This window comes from Neolamprologus multifasciatus, chromosome 18 (genome assembly GCF_963576455.1).
Source record: "Neolamprologus multifasciatus chromosome 18, fNeoMul1.2, whole genome shotgun sequence".
Classification (NCBI taxonomy): domain Eukaryota; kingdom Metazoa; phylum Chordata; class Actinopteri; order Cichliformes; family Cichlidae; genus Neolamprologus; species Neolamprologus multifasciatus.
The window spans coordinates 13,800,929-13,820,983 of NC_140456.1; the positions used below are offsets into that span (position 1 = coordinate 13,800,929).

The 20,055-nt window shown below is 39.4% G+C and overlaps 1 protein-coding gene and 1 pseudogene across 4 annotated transcripts in view; both read left to right on the plus strand.

Annotated features, from left to right (window-relative positions):
- Positions 1-20,055, plus strand: part of LOC146497512 (uncharacterized) — a 48,646-nt gene that overhangs the window by 19,351 nt on the left and 9,240 nt on the right. The window contains exons 1-3 of one of the 4 annotated variants that reach the window (XR_014870902.1): positions 12,337-12,457; positions 12,836-12,897; positions 13,356-15,239. The gene's annotated coding sequence lies outside the window, so the exon portion shown is untranslated. Of the gene's footprint in view, positions 1-12,336; positions 12,458-12,835; positions 12,898-13,355; positions 15,240-20,055 lie in introns of those variants that run through there. The other 3 variants (XM_085141588.1, XM_085141589.1, XM_085141590.1) reach the window with 3 other exon arrangements.
- Positions 516-3,192, plus strand: LOC146497515 (zinc finger MYM-type protein 1-like; annotated as a pseudogene).

Genomic DNA, 20,055 nt, shown 5'->3' on the forward strand with positions numbered 1-20,055 from the left:
GTTGGTTTTTTTTTTAACTTATTCGATTTTTTTTTTTTTTTTTTTTACAGAACTTGCAGACAAATTCAATATAAAGATGCAGGAATATGAGTTTAAAGAAATAATAATATAAACCTGTTGCTATTCACATAAATATGATCATAACTCGGTTGGTCCCTTTCACTTTACACTGTTAAGGTAGCGTCAGTGCTTCGTTATCCAATCCGTTCCAGTTGTTCACAGGGGACATCCACATTACTGAAAATCCAGTTTCACTGCTACTTTACACTCCGCTCGTATACACCTGCGGACACACTAGCGTACATGCGGCAAACAGCAAGAAATCATGGATATACGCAAGTTTTTCAAGAAAGTAAGTCTTCATCACTGGCTGGTAGTAACAATTAGTTAGCTCCAGCCATGTAAATAATGAACCAGGTGCTCCCCATTTTGATAAATAAAAACCTGGCTAGCGCACTAAGTTAAATTGTTAGCATAATGTCTGTGAAGGTTCTCAGTCATCAGTTAGCATAATGTTAATTTCTGTCACTCGTTTTAGCTCTGAAAAATTGAGCTGAGCTCATTCAGGTTATCATCAGTGGAAATAATAATAATCACTCCTCCATCCCCATTAACCTGTAGGAGTCAGGGCAGAGGAGCACAGAGAGTGAGAGGAGAGAGACCTCTACTGGAGAGGTGAGTCAAAGGATGGAGTCATTTGTGATGCAGACAGTCTGATTAGAATTTTATGGGACTCAATATGGATATGAAATATGAAACATTTCAGTCACGGTACAACATATAAGACCTGTTTAGCTTGAGCTTTTATTTAGGAGAGTCAAGGTTAGAAAGTGGAGAGAGCAAAGATATATATAGGTATATAGGGTTCTATTTTAATATTACTTCAATTCAAGTGATTTAGTAATATTTTTCAGGGCTTTAAATTGCAACCATTGTAGTCACATGCGTGCTCAAAATGTAATGTTTATAACTTCAAAATATTTGGGAGCAACAAATTACTGTGGAGCGTGAGCAGAAGTCATGATATTAGCAATTTACATTACAATTCAGTATGTTTTAATGTATCTTGAAGGGTGAGGCAGAAGGAGAGGCTGAGGGAGAAAAAGGTCAACAGGCAAGTTCAAGTCAGAGAGAGCAAGGAGAGACAGAGGAGTTGCAGCAAATGGATCGAGAAGCAGAGGAAGATCAAGTTATTACAGAGAGAGGAGAGCAAACAGGCCAAGAGAGGGAAAATGATGAAGCAGCTGCAGCAACTCAATCTACTACAGGGTTTGATTTAGGTGACAAAGACACAGGGCCCAGACAGGTGAAGCTGAAGAGCTATCCACATGATACTTTTGGTACACAGAAGCGAGCATTTAACCACAGCTGGTTTGAAAAGCACAACTGGTTAGAATATTCAGTCAACCAGACTGCAGCTTTCTGCTTCCCATGTAGAGTGTTTGGCAAAAACATCAAACATGATGGTTTGGTCAGTAGCGGTTGCAAGAACTGGAAGAAAGCTTTAGTCATCTTTGGCAAGCATGAGATGGCACAAACACATAAGGACAGTGTTGTTACATGGAAAAGCTACCAGGGAACTAGCAAACAGGGAAACGTTGCACAGATGATAGCAACTGCAAATGTGAGTGAGATAGTCGAAAGAAGAGAGTTTCTCAGACGAATTGTTGCAGTAACCTCTATGTTAGGGAGACAGGGACTCCCTTTTCGTGGCCATGATGAAGGTGAAGACAGCCCAAACAGAGGGAATTTTCTTGCGTGCATAGAGCTTTTGAAGGAGTTTGATGCTTTTCTTCAAAAACATAATCCCCCATCAAATGCACAGTATATCTCGCCAACATCCCAGAATGACATGATTGACTGTTGTGCCCAGGAACTTACTAGTGTCATTGTATCTGAAATGACAAAGTCTAAAGTCTATTCCATCATGGCAGATGAGGCAAGGGATAAAAAGGCAGAGCAGTTAGCTGTTTGTGTCAGGTACGTGTCAGAGGGTGCAGTGAAGGAGCGTTTCCTTGCACTAGCAGAGATAAAATCATTTGATGCCCAGTCCATTGTAAATGAGATTCAGCAGCAGATCCAAAACAATGGTCTTGCAGAGCTTAAGTGTGTAGCACAAACATATGATGGTGCAGCCGTTATGAGTGGCTCCACTGGAGGTGTACAAGCACATTTTAGAAGGCTCCATCCTGAGGCTATCTATGTGCATTGTTATGCTCATCAACTCAACCTGGTTTTGTGCAATACTTGCAAGGCTGTCCCAGAGGCTGTGGAGCTTTTCAGCTTGTTGGAGTGTGTGTATTCTTTCTTCAGCACCTCCCTAGTCAATTATGATAAGTTCATGGAGACTCAGGCAAAGCTTGGATTGACAAAAACTGAGCTTGTGCAACTTCAAACACTCGCTGGGCATGTCAGTTGCGATCAATCAGTGCAGTTCTTGAGACATTGCCTGCCATTTTGGAGTGCCTATCTGCAATTGGATCCCCCATAGCTGTTGGTCTCAGAGCAAAGCTCTACAAGTTCTCAGCAGTCTATGCACTACTGATGTTTCAGTCGATTCTGTCTGTAACCGAAGGACTCCACAAATTCCTGCAGAAAGAGACTTTAGACCTGGCAGAAGCTTTTATCTGCAAACAAGCTGTGTGTGACACACTTAAGGGCAAACACTCAGATGCATTTGCTACAGAGTTGTATGAGAAAACCAAGGCCCTGTGTAACACCCACAGTATCCCTGAACCAGGTGCCAAGACAAGGCACAAACAGAGGAAAATGGAGGATTTTGTCCTGGAGGCAACTGTGGGTTCACGCACTGAATTGAACATCCCAGACACATTGAAAAGAGAGTTACTTTTCCCTTGTGTGGATCGGATGGTTGGCGAGCTTGATCAAAGATTTTGCAGTGTAGATGCAGGGCTGCTAAAATGCGTCCAGGCATGCAGTCCTAAATCTGAGAACTTCTTGAGTGAACCACACTTGAATGAACTTGCAAAGCACTACAGACTTGACCTGAAAAAAGAGGAGGTTCTGGTGGCCAGAAACTTTCTTACCAAAACACAGAGGCTGGATGTCCACCCAAAAATATGTTGTCTGTGTACAACCTTCTTGAGTCAGACATGTTTGATTCCCTCTCTGAAGGCAACCATCCAAGTTGCCCTAACAGTGCCTGTCAGTAGCTGATTGTGCGAAAGATCCTTTAGTGCACTGCGTCGGCTGCACTGCGTCGGCTGCACTGCGTCGGCTGCACTGCGTCGGCTGCACTGCGTCGGCTGCACTCCTGGCTGCGTCAAACAATGGGTCAGAAAAGACTTCACAGTCTTGCAGTCATGTCTATTGAAAAGGACACACTTCAGCATCTGAGTCACAACAGAGTGATTGACCGATTTGCCACTCTTAAAAACAGACGTCATTCTTTGATCCTTCCACCCACCAAGTAACTGGTGATTGCAGCCATAAAAATGATGTACTTTTTTATTTTCAGTTTTTTCTTGTTATTGATGCAGCAAACACATTTCTTCTGTTTTCTTGTTGTACTGTATTATAAAACAGACTGAACCCCACCCCCCACCTTTCCTATTGGTCCAAAAAAGTACCATGTCGACCAATCAAAAAATGATAGGGCAACATGGCATCTTGTTGTTAAGAAGCTGTAAAAAACTTTGTTGTTTGCCAAACTGAGTTACTTTTTGAAGAAGTAACTATATAATTAATTGCCCAACATTGGTCATTATATACTGTATTTTGCAGACAGAGAGTTACAGACTCTCTCCCAGACCACACTCATACTCATACGATTGTTGCCGGTTCGAGCCCCGGCTTGGACAGTCTCGGTCGTTGTGTCCTTGGGCAAGACACTTCACCTACTGCCTACTGGTGATGGCCAGAGGGGCCGATGGTGCGATATGGCAGCCTTGCTTCTCTCAGTCTGCCCCAGGGCAGCTGTGGCTACAACTGTAGCTTGCCTCCACCAGTGTGTGAATGTGAGAGTGAATGAATAGTGGAATTGTACAGCGCTTTGAGGTTCTTGAAAAGTGCTATATAAATGCAATCCATTATTATTATCATCATAATACAAGTCAGAGCTTTATAAAAAAATAATAAAAAAAGTAAGTTGTGTTTTCGAAATTGGAGTTCAAGTTATTTTTACTTCCAATAGTGTTAACATACTCCACAGCTCATGAACAAGATTTATTTATTAATTTTTATTGTAAGTGGGCTAAAGCAGTTAATTAAAAGTAGTCTAACATAAATGTAAATTCTGTAATTTGATTATTTTAATAAACCATGTAACTTGGATGGATAAGATGCCGGCGTGACCACAGTGCACATGTCTGATGTCGCTCACAGTGGTCAAAGGGATCGCTCAGGGAGTTTGTACGTTCGCTCAGACACGTGAAAAATTAGAGGGAACATTGCTCCAGAGTCTCACTCTTGGATGCCCGACTCATGCAAAACTGAAGCATGTTTAAGTTTCACTGAGTGTGATTTTTCTTTAGGATTAAACAAATCCAAGTAAAATTAATCACAGATTTCCAACAGTGTATTGTGGTGGCAGATTTCTTTTCTCATGTATTAATCATATTTAACTCATCAACTCATTTTCCTCTTGAGGGCTCTGGACATCCTGTTGCAGATGAGGTGACGGTTGGTTGCAGCTTTTCTTAGACTGAACAGTTAAGGATCTGCTAATAATTGATCTGCTGTGGAATGTTGTTTAAGAGTGTCTTTGTCTGCATATATAAGATTTAAGTGCGGTGGCCACAATTCGGAGATGGTCCTAGTGTTTCACTGGGATGCTCTCTCCACATTGCAATGTGTTTATTAAACCCACTTCAAATCAAGCTCACTGGGTGTGTTGCAGGTTATTGTTAAATTTTCCACAACAGTCTCTCTCACTCTCGCTCTCTCTCTCTCTCTCAGTTATGAGAAACACAGTGAATAGTTTGTCCTGAGTGCAATCCTGACCTTCTCCATTAGATGGCGCAGAATTGTAGATATAAAAAAAGCAAAAACAAATCATTTGCAGAACTAGTCTGAGTGCTGTGCTCAACAAAAATAGGGCAGGTAATTGCTGCCTCAAACCTCTGGTTTTCATTCCTTGTGCCTGTGACTTCAGTAGCTGCACCAAATGCTTATCTTAAACATAATCCATGTTTACTGGCCATTAAAATGTATAATCTCCAATCGGAAAGCTCTCAGTCATACATTGTTTTGGATAGGTTAAGAAAACATTTCAGTCATACAGAAGAAAATATGATTTTGTCCAATATCTCAAATACACACAGTTACTTTAATTTGCTGTTTTATTAGCAGGTGTTTCACCAATAATATGACACATATTTGGAAAAAAAATGCAGTATGTTTTTTCTTCTTTCATCCCCCTTTTCTTGATTTTTATCCCCTGCCTGTCATCTTAGACATTGTGTTACTATAATATATATTTTAGATGTAATGTAATAACATCTAAAATATATATTATATTGAATAGAAATGAATAAATAAAGAGGGAAAAGAAACACAAAGATGAGCCTGTACAGAATTTATAGAGCTGATCTTAGAAAAGCAGAATATATTTGGCACAACAGTGCATTCAGATCATAGTTCTGATAGTAAAAGTTGCCAGACAGGACAGGATTAAAAAGAAAAAAGCCTAATTATCTCTCATGTTATATGATACCATAACATAATAATCCCAATGTTTTTTAATCTCATTTTGCCACTAAAATTAAATTACCTGGTGACGTATGAATTTGAAATAAAAAACCCACCTTTCAAGCAAGAACTGGTTATATAGAGCTGAGGAGTCCTCACAGAGCTGACAGTGTTGGAACCAGTTAGTTCAGACTGTATCTCTTCCAACCTTCTCTACTTCAGTCCCCTTAAACAAGACTAGTTTTTTAAGGTTAGATCTGAAAGAAGTATATGTATATAGGCAATTGAATTCATGGAAAATGTCTTTAAATTACATGGTCCAAACATTTCAATGCAAAATGAAACATGTAGACAAAACAAAAAGCCACAGCTTTGTGTTTAACTCTCAGTTCAAACATTCCTGGCAGGTAACAGATTTAATCTCTGAGTTACAATGTAGTTTCACTTCATATGGACGCTGTAGTGCAGACTGCTTTCTCCATCTAAAACTCCACATGAAGGTAATGCAACAACTTTGACATTTTTTATGTATTTTTAATTTTTTCAATTTTTAATTTTTTTGCCTGTCCCGTTTGTTTTTTTTGCCATCAGAATTATTGTCTAAAGGCGAGGAAAGATGCCCAACGGATTTACTTTACCAAATTGTAAAGTATCGTAATCGTAATGGTCTATTTGATTCACCTTTTATTGTTTATTTTATTTATTTTTTTTATTTTCACTTGCTAGATACGGGACAAACTTGAATGAGGAAAAGAAAAGGGAGAAAAGAAGAGGGGGTAAAACAGCGGAGAAGAGGGACGGGGATAAAGGGCAAAAAAACAAAAACCAACTAAATAAGCAGACAAAAAAAAATACATATATCGATCACCTGGATCACCTGTTGAAAAAGAAAAAAGAAAACAAGCAGAAGAAAACAAGAGCAATACAATAAACAACATCATGATGATATATGGGAATATAACAGTAAATACTAAATATTAAACATTATTGTGCAGCATGTAATATCGACACCACACAGTGCGCTTTGAGGTAGGAGCCAAAAAGGGTGTAGTTTGTGTGTGTGAGCACCCGTGTGTACACCTGTGAGCATGGACGCGTTTGTTTTTAAAAGGTTCCTTCATGTAATGATCTGCTGGACGGTGTGGGGAGCCACAGCCCCGTCCTCCAGGGCATGAAGCAGGTATGGAGGAGATCAAGACTCCAGACATCCAGAGGCCCCCAGAACACAAGAGACCAAGGAAGACCAACAGATGGGCAGCTGAGCCACTATCCCAGAAAGAGCTGAGGAGAGTCCCAGATGAGGGGTCACTCAGCAGCCGCGGAGCAGAAGCCAGGGGGGGGTTGCAGTGACGTGCCCGTGAGCTCCGCCGGCAGCCAGCTGCGCCAGAGTGACTGAGCCCCAGGCTGAGAGGCCATGGGCACCCCACCCCCGAAGTGGCCCGAGCGAGCTCCAAGCTCCAGGCCCCGACAAGCAGCCACCAAGGAGTGAGCCGGTGTGTACCTGGGCGCCCATCCCCGGACACAAAGAACCACCAACGCACCGATGTCTGAGGGCGTCTGCCACTGGCAGGGGAAGTGGTGGGGGGAGATAGGCCTCCATACCTTGGAGGACCTGAGATGTCCCCAGAGAGGTGGCATCTGATACCCAACCTGACATATAGACACAGACATACAGGCACACACAGATACAAACATCCATTCCCACCCTCATGCTCTCATATGCAATTACTCAACACTCAACCAATGTGGAGACAGACATAGAGAGACACTGTACACACAATCACACTCCCCAAGCGTACTCTAAGAAACGGGTCTAGGTACCCTTGCCCCTGGAGGGGGAAACTGCACCCAGACCCATGTGGTGTTACCCTTTTCCCTGCGGTGGGGAGAAGCAGACCGCCCCGACTCCGCAGCAGCAGGGAGGCCCCACACTCCAGACCCCAGTCGGACGGCCAACTCCTCCTCCTGGCCCCCCGCTCCAGCAGGTCGCAGAGGACGGGGGTGTGAGAAGACTCCAAACCTCCCTCCGCCCGCTCATATGTAGTGTTGATGCATGTGTGTTCTAAGGTGCATTTAAAACCCAGGAGGGCATGGAGCTACCTGCCAGAGAGCAGCAGGTAAGCGCATAGACCCTCCTGCTAGTCCTCAATGTCTACGTGTATTTAAAATTGAGAGGTGGGCAACGACGCCAGGGGTGAGGTGTACACCCTGATGGTCTTTTGGAGTCCGTGTAGCATGCCCACCCCCAAGATCCTATATGTATGTGTTATGAGAGTGTGAGTAATGTGAATGTCTAAGTTGTGAGATAAAATTGAGGCACAAGAAGCCAGAAGGGGACAGAGGGGGGGATGCCTCCCCTGCACCCTGGTGACACATCTTTACCCCAAGGCCCTGCATGTGTGGGTGATTGTGGTAGAGCGGGAAGAGGGAGGCAGCTGGAGATGGGGAGGGAAGGAAGGGAGGGGCAAGTGGCCCCTCCCTGGGGTCAGAGCAATTTGAATTCATGAACTGTCAATTGACTATCTTCTTCTCACACCTTGTGACTTTAAAATCTTAATGAACTGAAATTTGATATTTTTTAAAACACTGATTGGTTGGCACCATTTAAGTTGCCACTTCTTCTATTTGCCGGTGGTACCTGCTGTCAAGTGGCCTGCCCTTCCACAATGGTTTCTCTTCTTTCCAGAAATGAAATTAAAGTGCTTCTCATCACATGCAAGGTCTTGAATAATCAGGTTCAGTCTTATCTTAAAGACCTCACAGTACTGTATGACCCTAATTGAGCACTTTGCTCTCAGACTGATATTTAAATGTAGAATGGGAAGCAGAGCCTTCAGCTTTCAGGCCTCTCTTTTGTGAAACCAGTTTCCAGTTTTGATTCAGACACCTTCTCTACCTTCATGATTAGGTTTAAAACTTTCCTCTATGACAAAGCAGATGAGTGCAGTTGTTGCTTTAATAAGCAATAAGGAAAAACTGCACATAATAAGCAATAAGCAAAGGTTTATTATTATCTTTTTCTTTTTCAGACTGTACATTACAGAAAAGGTTAAATCCTAACTGCTTGCTTTGCCATTGTGGCTCAATGTCAACTGTAAATTTAAGACAGGCTTTGTGCTGTTTTTGCTTATTTGGTTTTATGACTAGTTACTTTAGTGGTTTTAATATAATCTGAATATAATACATTATATAACATAACAGAATAATTAGAAATGCTGTTAAAAATAGCAACAAAAAATGTTCTGACTGTTCTGGCAAAAATCCTCATGTTTTGCAAAATCAGATAATAAAATTAGATATTTCTAATTTACCCTTTTTTTTAAACCAAAGCACAAAGAGAACACAAAGACTCACAGAATGCTGTAATAACGTTTTTTCTCAGACTACATGACTAATTACTCTCAGAGCAATTTGAATTCATGAACTGTCAATAGACTATCTGAGTGTCCTCTTTAGAGGCAAAACACACATCTCCTGTATTCAGATTCAGAATGTGAAAAACTATCTGGTAAATAAACCCAGTAGGCATTTTCCCAGCAAAATTACAAAACCGGTATCAAAATACTGACTCACACTTTCACTGGAAAAAAGTGTGTGAGTAACGACTTTTAATAACAAAATAAACAAACAAAATAATGACAGTGAAGGAAAGCAAATTCTTCTGACATCTTTATCATTTAGGTTTTTACTGATATTTTAGAGTTAATTAATAATGAAAACTATTTGTAACTTATTACACATTCTTAGACAATTTAAAAAAAATAACTCATATTCTGTTGTTTTAAATTAGCCTAAATGTTGTTCACTCAAAATGCAAGATGGACCCATTTTTACCAGCTGCAAGATTTATGTGAGCTAGGGTCATTAAAAGTACATCAGTAAAACTAATTTATTATTGTAAATAGATACTGTCCAAAAATCTTGAATCCAACTCTCTTTCTTTACATTTTGCTTCAAATGTTCTCGTAAGTTTTTAAACTGGCCTTGAACAATAGTTCTCCAGGCTTTCTTAAGGTCTTTTAAAGTTTTTGTTTGGACACCGGCTTCTTTTTTTCCCCCTCTTTTTCATTCTAATCCTTGTACCTGTGCATACCTACCACGTGCATCAAAATTTAAACTTTGTACCTCAATAATGACTTGTGAATTCATTTAAAAATGTATTTTTTAATTCTGTTATTTATTTAAACATCATCTGAGCTCGTCACACTGCCGTAACCCACATTGTAACCAGATGTGCACTACTGTAACTGGCCTGTTCAGTGCCATTCCTCCTGTGCATTTGTTCAGTTTAATTCAGTTTTATTTATATAACACCAAATTGCAACAAAAGTTGCCTAAATGCACTTAAATTTGAAATATCTCAGCAAATTTCTGAAGGAAGACTGCTAAAACTTTGAATCAATGTGAGGGAATCTACAAAGAATGATGCAAAAACTAAACTTGACCAATCTTCTCTCTTAGTGCTCAACTGGACTTGATTCCTTTGTGTGCCGAACGGACACGTGTGTAGACATATACAATATGTAAAAGGTTACGTGGAGATATAAAATGCAAGATGCTCTGTGTGTATTCTCATATGGAAAGCTTAAACTTTAAGAAATAGAGCACTGGGTTTTTTGTAATGTGAACACAGACCTTCACAGGTAACTAAGCTGTTTGCTAAAATGTGTCTGTAGATGGTTCTGATGAATATGTTCAGCTTTTTACAGGCAGTTGCTTTGTAGTACAACAAGTGTTTCAAAGCACCTGACACTTTCTGTTGCAGTCCTGATCACTGTCTGTCATGCCATGTCCTGCACCACTTTCACTTACTTCTCTGGAGTGGAGATCCCAAAGTTTCCAACAAAGTGAATTTAAAGGCAGAAAATCATCCTACAGGTATAGAAAACAGAGTCTGGTTTAAACATTTCCCTAAGTCTCGACACTGAATGACTCTCTGAACACACATAAGCAGGTTTTATCTTTGATCTAAAACAACTCTGAAACTCCTGAACAGCTTTGACTAAACATGTTTTAAACACAGAATATCATTTAGTGTGTGGCTGTTTTTTACACTTACTCTTCTAGTTCACAAAGCTTCACTGAAAGCTGCAAGCTGCTATATAGAATAAATGAACACACATGATCATTTCACACAGTGGGTACATGCTTCATACTATATTTTTGGCTGGTGCTAACATCCAGCTCTACTTGAGTCGTTGAAAAACTGCATGACATGACAGAATAGAATTTGGTTTAGTTGACCTGATAATACTGGTTAGACACGTACAATAATTTTTATTTATTATTATGTGTTTAAACACAGCAGTGAGTCAGATCGGAGTCCTGATGAATACCTGAAATTATGTGACTTTGTAGCATTACTGTCACTTAGTATAGAGGAGAGAGGATCTACACCATAGGTACACCATAAATGCAAACCTCATATAACTAATATCTTAGGTATTAGTAATTATTAGCCATCTGTTTGCAGTATACACAATTAAAAATACATTGAGAAAATTATAAATAAAACAAAAAAAGTAAGTTGAAAAAATTGTGTGTGTGAATAACTCCACGGCAGACCCATCCAGTTTCATGCTTTTCAGCATCTTTATTATCACGGTTGCTGTTTTACAATCAGCTGCAGCTTTCCAGCTTGCAGTCACACACAGTAACAACAACAACAACATTGGGACCTAGTTCAGTCTACCTTGGTGGGTGAAGCGTAATTGCTCATTCAGTCGAGGTGTGTCTACCTCCTTTGCAGCGGCACCGCAGACTACGCCCTGCCACAGTGTGAAAGGAAGAAAAACACACTTCCTCATACCTAATATATTATTCAAATCATGCCTGACAATGAACAGAGTTATGTTATGGGTTTAAAGTTTGCTTCACCTCTCAACATGCTCTCTAAACTAATACATTTCCATCTCCATCTTTGATTACCCTGAGCTACTTGTCTACTTGTTTAAGAATATTTATTCTATAGCAGTTTAATATATAGGAGTTTTGACTTTGAGGCTTTCCTTTGACTTTGCCATCTCTCTCTTTGCTTTTTCCATTTCGATTTGAATGGCCTGAAAGTAGCACTAAAGTAGATTTTAATAATAATCCCACCTAGTTTGCAGTTATATTTTGTGGTTTATTGGATTCCCCTTGTGTCTCATCCCTGTGTTAATTCTCCCTTAGAGGTTAGTGAGTCTTATCTGTCATGTCTCCTGCAGACAGGAAACATAAATATCAACCATATCACAATGTTCACAGAAACAACTTCCAAGGAATGTTGTGGAATTATTCACAGTAACAGGAAGCAAAAATAGTTCCTCATATCTGACATATTATTCAAATCACTTCCCCTGAAACTACATTTAAATGTGTTCTTTCTCAGGAGTGATTTGAATAATATGTCAGATATGAGGAACTATTTTTGCTTCCTGTTACTGTGAATAATTCCACAACATTCCTTGGAAGTTGTTTCTGTGAACATTGTGATATGGTTGATATTTATGTTTCCTGTCTGCAGGAGACATGACAGATAAGACTCACTAACCTCTAAGGGAGAATTAACACAGGGATGAGACACAAGGGGAATCCAATAAACCACAAAATATAACTGCAAACTAGGTGGGATTATTATTAAAATCTACTTTAGTGCTACTTTCAGGCCATTCAAATCGAAATGGAAGAAGTTACTCATATCTGACATATTATTCAAATCACTCCTGAACGTGAACAGATATAAACCCTGGAATAAACTCTCTAGTTTCACTTCCATTGGACATTGCTGGGGTGACTGCTTTTCCACCTTCAAAATCTTTATTTGAAGGTAATTTAACATCTTTAAAGATTTTACTCAGTAGAAGGTCTTCTAGAAAATTCTGTGTAAGTTATAGCCCAAAGAATATTCATAGAGGATTTTCAAGAAATTCTTGTTTTGTTTTTGTTGTTTAATTGTTTTTTGTAAATCTAACATGTTTGTTTTCTTTTTTCCATATTGTTTCAGTGACTGCCAATTTTTTCTCCCTTCATTAATACTTGATAACATACTGATTTCTCCTATATATTCCATAGGTCTTAAAGCTCACAGACTGAATGGTGTTATATTTGCATTGCACTGTGCTTTTGCCCAGTGACTTGATAATTGCTTCTGGTATTTGAAAGCTGTAGCATTGTCATATCTGACAAGACATTTTTCTTTGCTTAGGCACAGTTCGACCTTCCAAGTTCAACTGGCTGGAGCGGAGGATTAATCATTTTAGTCTGACTGTAAGTATTTTAAAGTATTTTAACAGAAAAGTACAACTACAAATATTATATTATATTATATATATATATATATATATATATATATATATATATATATATATATATATATATATATATATATATATATATATATATATATATATATATATATATTATAAATACAATTTTATTTATATAGCGCCAAATCACAATAGCAGTCAAGGTGCTTCTAATGTAAAGACTCTAAAATAATACAGAGAACCCCCAATAATCAGACAACCCTGAATTTGTTGTCTGATTGTTGGGGGTTGTATGGGCAAGCATGTGGCAACACTGGGAAGGAAAAGCTCCCTTTTTACAGGAAGAAACCACTGACAGAAGCCCAGAAACGGCCTGGTTCTCCTGGTTCTGCTATTAGTATGATCTGGTGAAGAGTGGAGGTCTGTGCTGCTCCTAAAACTGCTGTGCTTGGCTAACAGAACAAGCTGCACATGAGGAAAGGCAGGCTCGAATCCTGAATTCGCTGCCCAGAGGCGGGCAGCTCTTTCTGCAGGGAAGAATAGCCAAACCGCAATTGCCAACACCTGAGGGCATGACATCAACCTTCTGATAAATAGATGACCTACTCTATCTCCTAATCTTCAGCTACCCCAACACTTGGTGAGTGAAAAAGGGTGAGAGAAGGAGATATGCTCAGTGCACCATGAGATGCCTCGAAGCCTGAACATAACTAAGGGTGGATTAAGGGTTACCTGATCCACCCCTAACTGTAAGCTTTGCTAAAAAGGAAAATCTTATGACTAATCTTAAAAACAGAGAGGGTGCCTGTCTGAAATGGATAAATAACTGGATAAATATTCTAGGAACCACATTAGCTGATTGTTGGAATTTTCTCTTTAGGATTGTAGAGTGTAAACTACATTTGTGAATTAGTGCTGTATAAATAAAGCTGAATCAAATTGAATTGAAAGCCTTTCACATATTGGTACAGAGACAGTTCAATTGTGGAATCGGTAGTCAGCTGTTGCACTTTGAGTAACATCCCCATGCCCCAACTTGACTAAGAAACTGCTGCTATTTTGTAGGTGCAGCCACTGGACATGCTATCAGAGTGTGATTATGCTGACAAATTGCACAAACATCATAAATTGTAAAATCTCAGAAAAGTTATCAAAAGTGTTGTCAAATCTTGCAGTTTTCACTTTAAGAACAGCTGTCAGGTAAAGATGCGTGGCAGGCAGAGTAGGACCCAATTGCAGGACTCAGAGACAAAGGATAAACTAAAGGAAGCCCCTTTATCGCCTTTATTTAGAAACTAAATTACAGAAAATAAAAAATTTCAGACAAGGAAAAAAACTGGAGCTAAGAACTAATGAAATAGGAAACCTGGAAATTATGAGGACAAAAACCCACAGAACTCTTGGAAACACAGAGCAAGAGGCTTAGATGATTTATATATACACAGGTTGATGAGGGAACAGGCAACAGGTGGGTACACACCTGAAACTCATCACAGACTTAAAAGTCAAGGAAAGGAAAACTGAACATACCATAACATAAACTGAACATTACATAGAGGACAAGGGACTAATTAAACAGAAAGTAACAAACACTGCGACCAGGACTTAGATATATAAACTTTAGGAGCTAAACAGTCACACTACTGAGTAAACATGGAGACAAGGCTGGCTTCCAAAGGACACACTGAAGGAAAGACACAGAGAATACACAAAGGGAACTAACATAATCAAACAAGAACACATGAACCAGAAAAATAGATAACAAAACTCAGAGACACAAGGAAACTAGAACATAAACAGAAAACTATGGCTCACTAACACAGAACTCATCTTTACCCAGAATGAACCTGAAGACCTTTAGAACAGGAACACAGAATTATAATACAAAGATATAAAATGAGAAAAAAAACCCCAAACATGCCCAAAAATCAAATCCCTGGCTCAATGACACAGGGCACATGGAATAAACTGTTTGTTTACATCATGATAAGATGAACTAAAAGTATTTCTCTTTTCCACTCATTAGACAGCCACATCACATAGCAAAGACTTCTAGTCTTAAATTAGGCTTAATACATGTATTGCAAGTTGAAGTTGTAACATAATAAAAAAAAAGCATGTGTCAAGAGATGTATTCTAATGACACTTCTTCAGCTAAGAGTCAGAGAGTGGAAACACACACCACGCTGCAGGTTTTACTTGCAAGGGCAGTCACAGAGCGCTCACACGAGAGTGGGGGGCCTGTGCTCTGGTCTTTATTTATATACAAGGATAATACAACAGTAAATACGTTTGTTCATGACGTGTGTGTGTGTGTGTGTGTGTGTGTGTGTGTGTGTGTGTGTGTGTGTGAGAAGCGGCTCCTGTTCCTGGTAGGGAGTGAAACTGCTTGTTCAGCTCTTATCATCGCTAGAAGAAGAAACTGCTCCTTCTTTGTATGATAAGAGGGAACAGAACAAGTCTTGTAGTGAACAACAGTCTGAGTCATAAAAAGGTCATCATGCAGTATTCTATCATATATAAACTTATATCATTAAAAGATTATATTGACTACTAAGTGCAATTTTCCATTGACAGCATGTATGGTATTTCACACCCCTAATATTATAGATATTAACATATCAAAACATAAACTTCAGAGAGTTCAAGGCAATTGACCCTGTGCACGAGAAAATGCTAACTTCCTGGTTTGAGACCGGATGTGGGGTTGTACATTTCCGGTAGCTTTACTTTGCAGTCAATCGCTACTGCGAAGATATACTCCAAAATCATGTCCAAAACTCGAAAAACAGAAAGATCGCATTAAGTTACAAAGAGCAGAAGGTGGGAACACTCACCACTGTTGTGTCATAAAAAAATCTAATGATCAATTTTGACGTTTAAATAGTTTAGATCGATCAGTTGTTTACATCACTCAACACAAGCAGAACTGCATTACTGCAGCAGAAGACACATCGTCCACATTCAGAAGCACATCTCTGTATAGTGACTGGTCTTATGATTTAAACAGGCAAATGTTCAGCATTCAAACTACAGGTGAAGAATAATCAAACCAGATGTTTTCCGTTATGTCGATATCAGCTAGTCAAGTACACACCTACACAGCATGTTAACAAACCGTAAAAAAAGCCACACAAAAAATGAATGATTGCTGGTAAGGGTTTCTATACATTAGTATTTACAAAGGGTATGTTGTGACTTACCTTCAAAATTACAGTGGTCCCTCACTATAACGCGGTTCACCTTTCACCACGCTGTTTTGCAGATTTTTTAGTGCAAGTTTGCATGCATACTTTTTTTTTTTTTTACATCACATTGTGTCCTGCGTCCTGATCGCTGCAGACGATCTCCTCCGCGACGTCTCTCCTGTACAGTACAGAATCGCTGCATTGATCGCTAGCAGCGTGACTCTGAAGTGCAGTGCTGTATGTCCACCAAACGTTGTGCACCGTCAAAAAATAAAATTGGCTACTTGATTTCACCTATCGCTGGTTATTTTTAGAACATAACACCCGCGATAAACGAGGGACAGCTGAGAAATATAACATTTGAATCCATTTTCTCTTTTGCTCTGAGGCGCGGGGAAAAAATATCGACAAGTTGATGAACATCATTTACAGATATATTGGGTAAATGCCCAAGACATCTATAGAAATGTAAATTGCCGCTTGATTCATTCATTTGCTTAACTTGTTTTGGACCGTAAACAGGGCGTGAATAGGACACCGGAAACAAAGCTCCCCACAGGAGTTTCCGCACCGGAAGTAGCATATGCTAACGTGCACATAGTCAATTGATTATTTTGGAATGAAGTGAACACTTTCAATCCTTTTTTTTTCTGCCTGTAAGGGCCCAGAACAACTTACTCACCCTAACCTCTACCACATAACCCTGAAGAGAATCTACTTTTTTTAAGGGGATTAGCTATTAACTGTATTTATATGCTTCAGGGTTCTTTTCACATTTCTTGAAACCTCCACCTATTTTCTCAAAACCTTAAACACAAATCCAAAAATCTTAACTGCATTCACAAAACCCCAGACTTTTCTGCTGAAATCAAACAATTATCTCAAAATCTGTTATTCTGTGTTCAAAACCAAACAATGTGTTCACATCATAAACACAGCAAGTAAAAGTATATTCACCACAAAACATTTGTTAGACATATTGTTTGTAATTCAAGACACAGCATCCAGGGCATGTGGGCATAGTTATTGTAAGTGTATTTAACAAAAGAATTACCATGGTTAGAGTGATATGAAATGCTAAATGTAGATAACAAAAATAACATGAAATATATATTTCACATGCAGCCGTAATATCCTGTAGACCACCAAGAAATGTCAGGAGATGTGTAGTGTTATATGTCCCCAGGTTTGCATGATGTTGGAGAACCCCCCCCCCCCCCTCCCCCAGTGACCTATGGCAGCACAAAGAGTGACATTGGCACCATGCTGGCCAGAAACTTCCATATTGCATGTTGAGCAGTTATGTGCCTGCCTCCAAGCCAAAATTCATTCTTTCACTCTCACATACATATATTCTTCTTTCACATACATATACTTTCACTCTCACATAGTTTTATTTTAATTTTTATATTTAGATATTTTTATTCTCATGTTTACACATATTCAACACACACATTGCAATATTGTGCTCTCTTATACATGTATTTTAATGTACATATTTACAAATTTTCACTCTAACATACATGCATTTTCATTTATGCATTCCTACATTTTGCTCTCATTTACATGCATTCAATATGCATTTAATCTCACAAATAATATATGTATGTAAGAAGAGAATGCATACATGTCTGAAGAAAATATATGTATGCAAGAGAATAATGTATGTGAATGAAAGAGTATAGTGGAAACGGAAGGCTGGGTGTCTGTACCGCTGTGATTGGCTGAGAAGCACGCGCGGGTCACTTTCAAGTGTCTGACAGCATGGAGGGGGGGAGAAGAAACTCGAGGTCTTCAGCAAGCTATCGGGGTGTTAAGAAATATTTTATCATCTCCTGAAACGGTCACATTGTTGTCCTCGTCACTTGATCGAGATGGGACGGGCTAAACTGCACCCAGTGTTACCCACAGCACGGAGGAAAGTGAGATGAGGGAACTTTTTAGACCAGCTAACACCCGGGTAGCTTCAACGAGCCAAGTAGCTACACGGAGTTCGACTGGAGTGGGGCAGTCTTTTATGGTGTTATTTTTGTGCCACTATTCTGAGCGCACATAAAAAAATGAGCGCACTTAAAAAAAAGTTTGCAGGTGCAAGTGTTGCATTTTGAGGAGAAATTTATTTTGAGCGAAGAAAAGCTGAATTTGAATGAACAAAATTCATTGTTGCGTGCAAAAAATGTATTTCAGTATTTGCTATTATCCACACACACACACACAACAGCAGCCCCTCGCGCTCAGTTTTTGTATTTGCGCTCGCTCGCAATGAGTTGCTCGCGCTCTCAACAATTCTGCCCGTGCGCGCTCAACTCTTTGTGTACACCGTTATATTTGTGCCACAAAACCAGCCAATCACAGACTTGGATGCAAAAATATCTGATTGGCTGTTCTGGTTTCCAATCAGCTGGAAATGACGAAATGCAATATCCCAAAATCCATTTCGTCCAAAACTCAAACGAGGCAGTGGAGGAGGAACGCAGAGTGGCAGAGTTTGAAATATTACTCTTTCTGGGTCATAAAATAAACTTTTAAGATATTTTCATGCGAGAATGGTGCTGTGTAAACTTCAAATATCTGCTCGATTCATCAAGACATCACATATTTGCATAAGTGCTCTAACGTTTTCGGAGACCAGCGGATGTTGCGCTAAACAACAACAGCACGGTCAAGCTTGATCAGCTGTTGTTAGAATTTATTTAAAACATTAGCCATAAAAGACTGCCCCACTCCAGTCGAACTCCGTGTCGCTACTTGGCTCGTTGAAGCTACCCGGGTGTTAGCTGGTCTAAAGAGTTCCCTCATCTCACTTTCCTCCGTGCTGTGGGTAACTCTGGGTGCAGTTTAGCCCGTCCCATCTTGATCAAGTGACGAGGACAACAATGTGACCGTTTCAGGAGATGATAAAATATTTCTTAACACCCCGATAGCTTGCTGAAGACCTCGAGTTTCTTCTCCCCCCTCCATGCTGTCAGACACTTGAAAGTGACCCGCGCGTGCTTCTCAGCCAATCACAGCGGTACAGACACCCAGCCTTCCGTTTCCACTATACTCTTTCATTCACATACATTATTCTCTTGCATACATATATTTTCTTCAGACATGTATGCATTCTCTTCTTACATACATATATTATTTGTGAGGTTAAATGCATATTGAATGCATGTAAATGAGAGCAAAATGTAGGAATGCATAAATGAAAATGCATGTATGTTAGAGTGAAAATTTGTAAATATGTACATTAAAATACATGTATAAGAGGGCACAATATTGCAATGTGTGTGTTGAATATGTGTAAACATGAGAATAAAAATATCTAAATATAAAAATTAAAATAAAACTATGTGAGAGTGAAAGTATATGTATGTGAAAGAAGAATGTATGTGTGTGAGAGTGAAAGAATGAATTTTGGCTTGTACGGCCCCTCATATGCCTCTCCACCTCCTTTTTGCCAGATTGAACCCTGCAACATCTATGAAAATATAATCATGGGCCCTTTCCATGGAATCCAGTTCAAACACTCTCTATAAAAATAAGTAGTGTACTGTAAGTGATACAGAAAGACAGGCTTAGGAAATGGTGTATTTAAAGTATATGCACTCCAGATTAATGTGCATCACAATATAGTATACAGTATTGCAAGAGTAGCATCTGCAACAACTAGCCTACAGTAACAGTAGGCCCGTGGACATAGAATTGTACTGGAAGCGTCGCTGCTGAAAGTGTAGATAAGTTGCACTCATACATACTGATATCTTAGATGTTTAACTCATGCAGAGTTTGGCTTATAGGGTCTGATCGCATCATCAGAAACATGTCTTCAGTTGAGAGTAGCTGTGTGTAAAAGATGACAGCTTTTGGAGTTGTGTTCACATTTTGCTGCCAGTGTTTACAGTTTTGCAATACACGTGTGAAATGTGTTTAGTGACTGACCATGTGTTTATGGGTTTGATAAAAAGAGTGGATGAGTTTTGCAA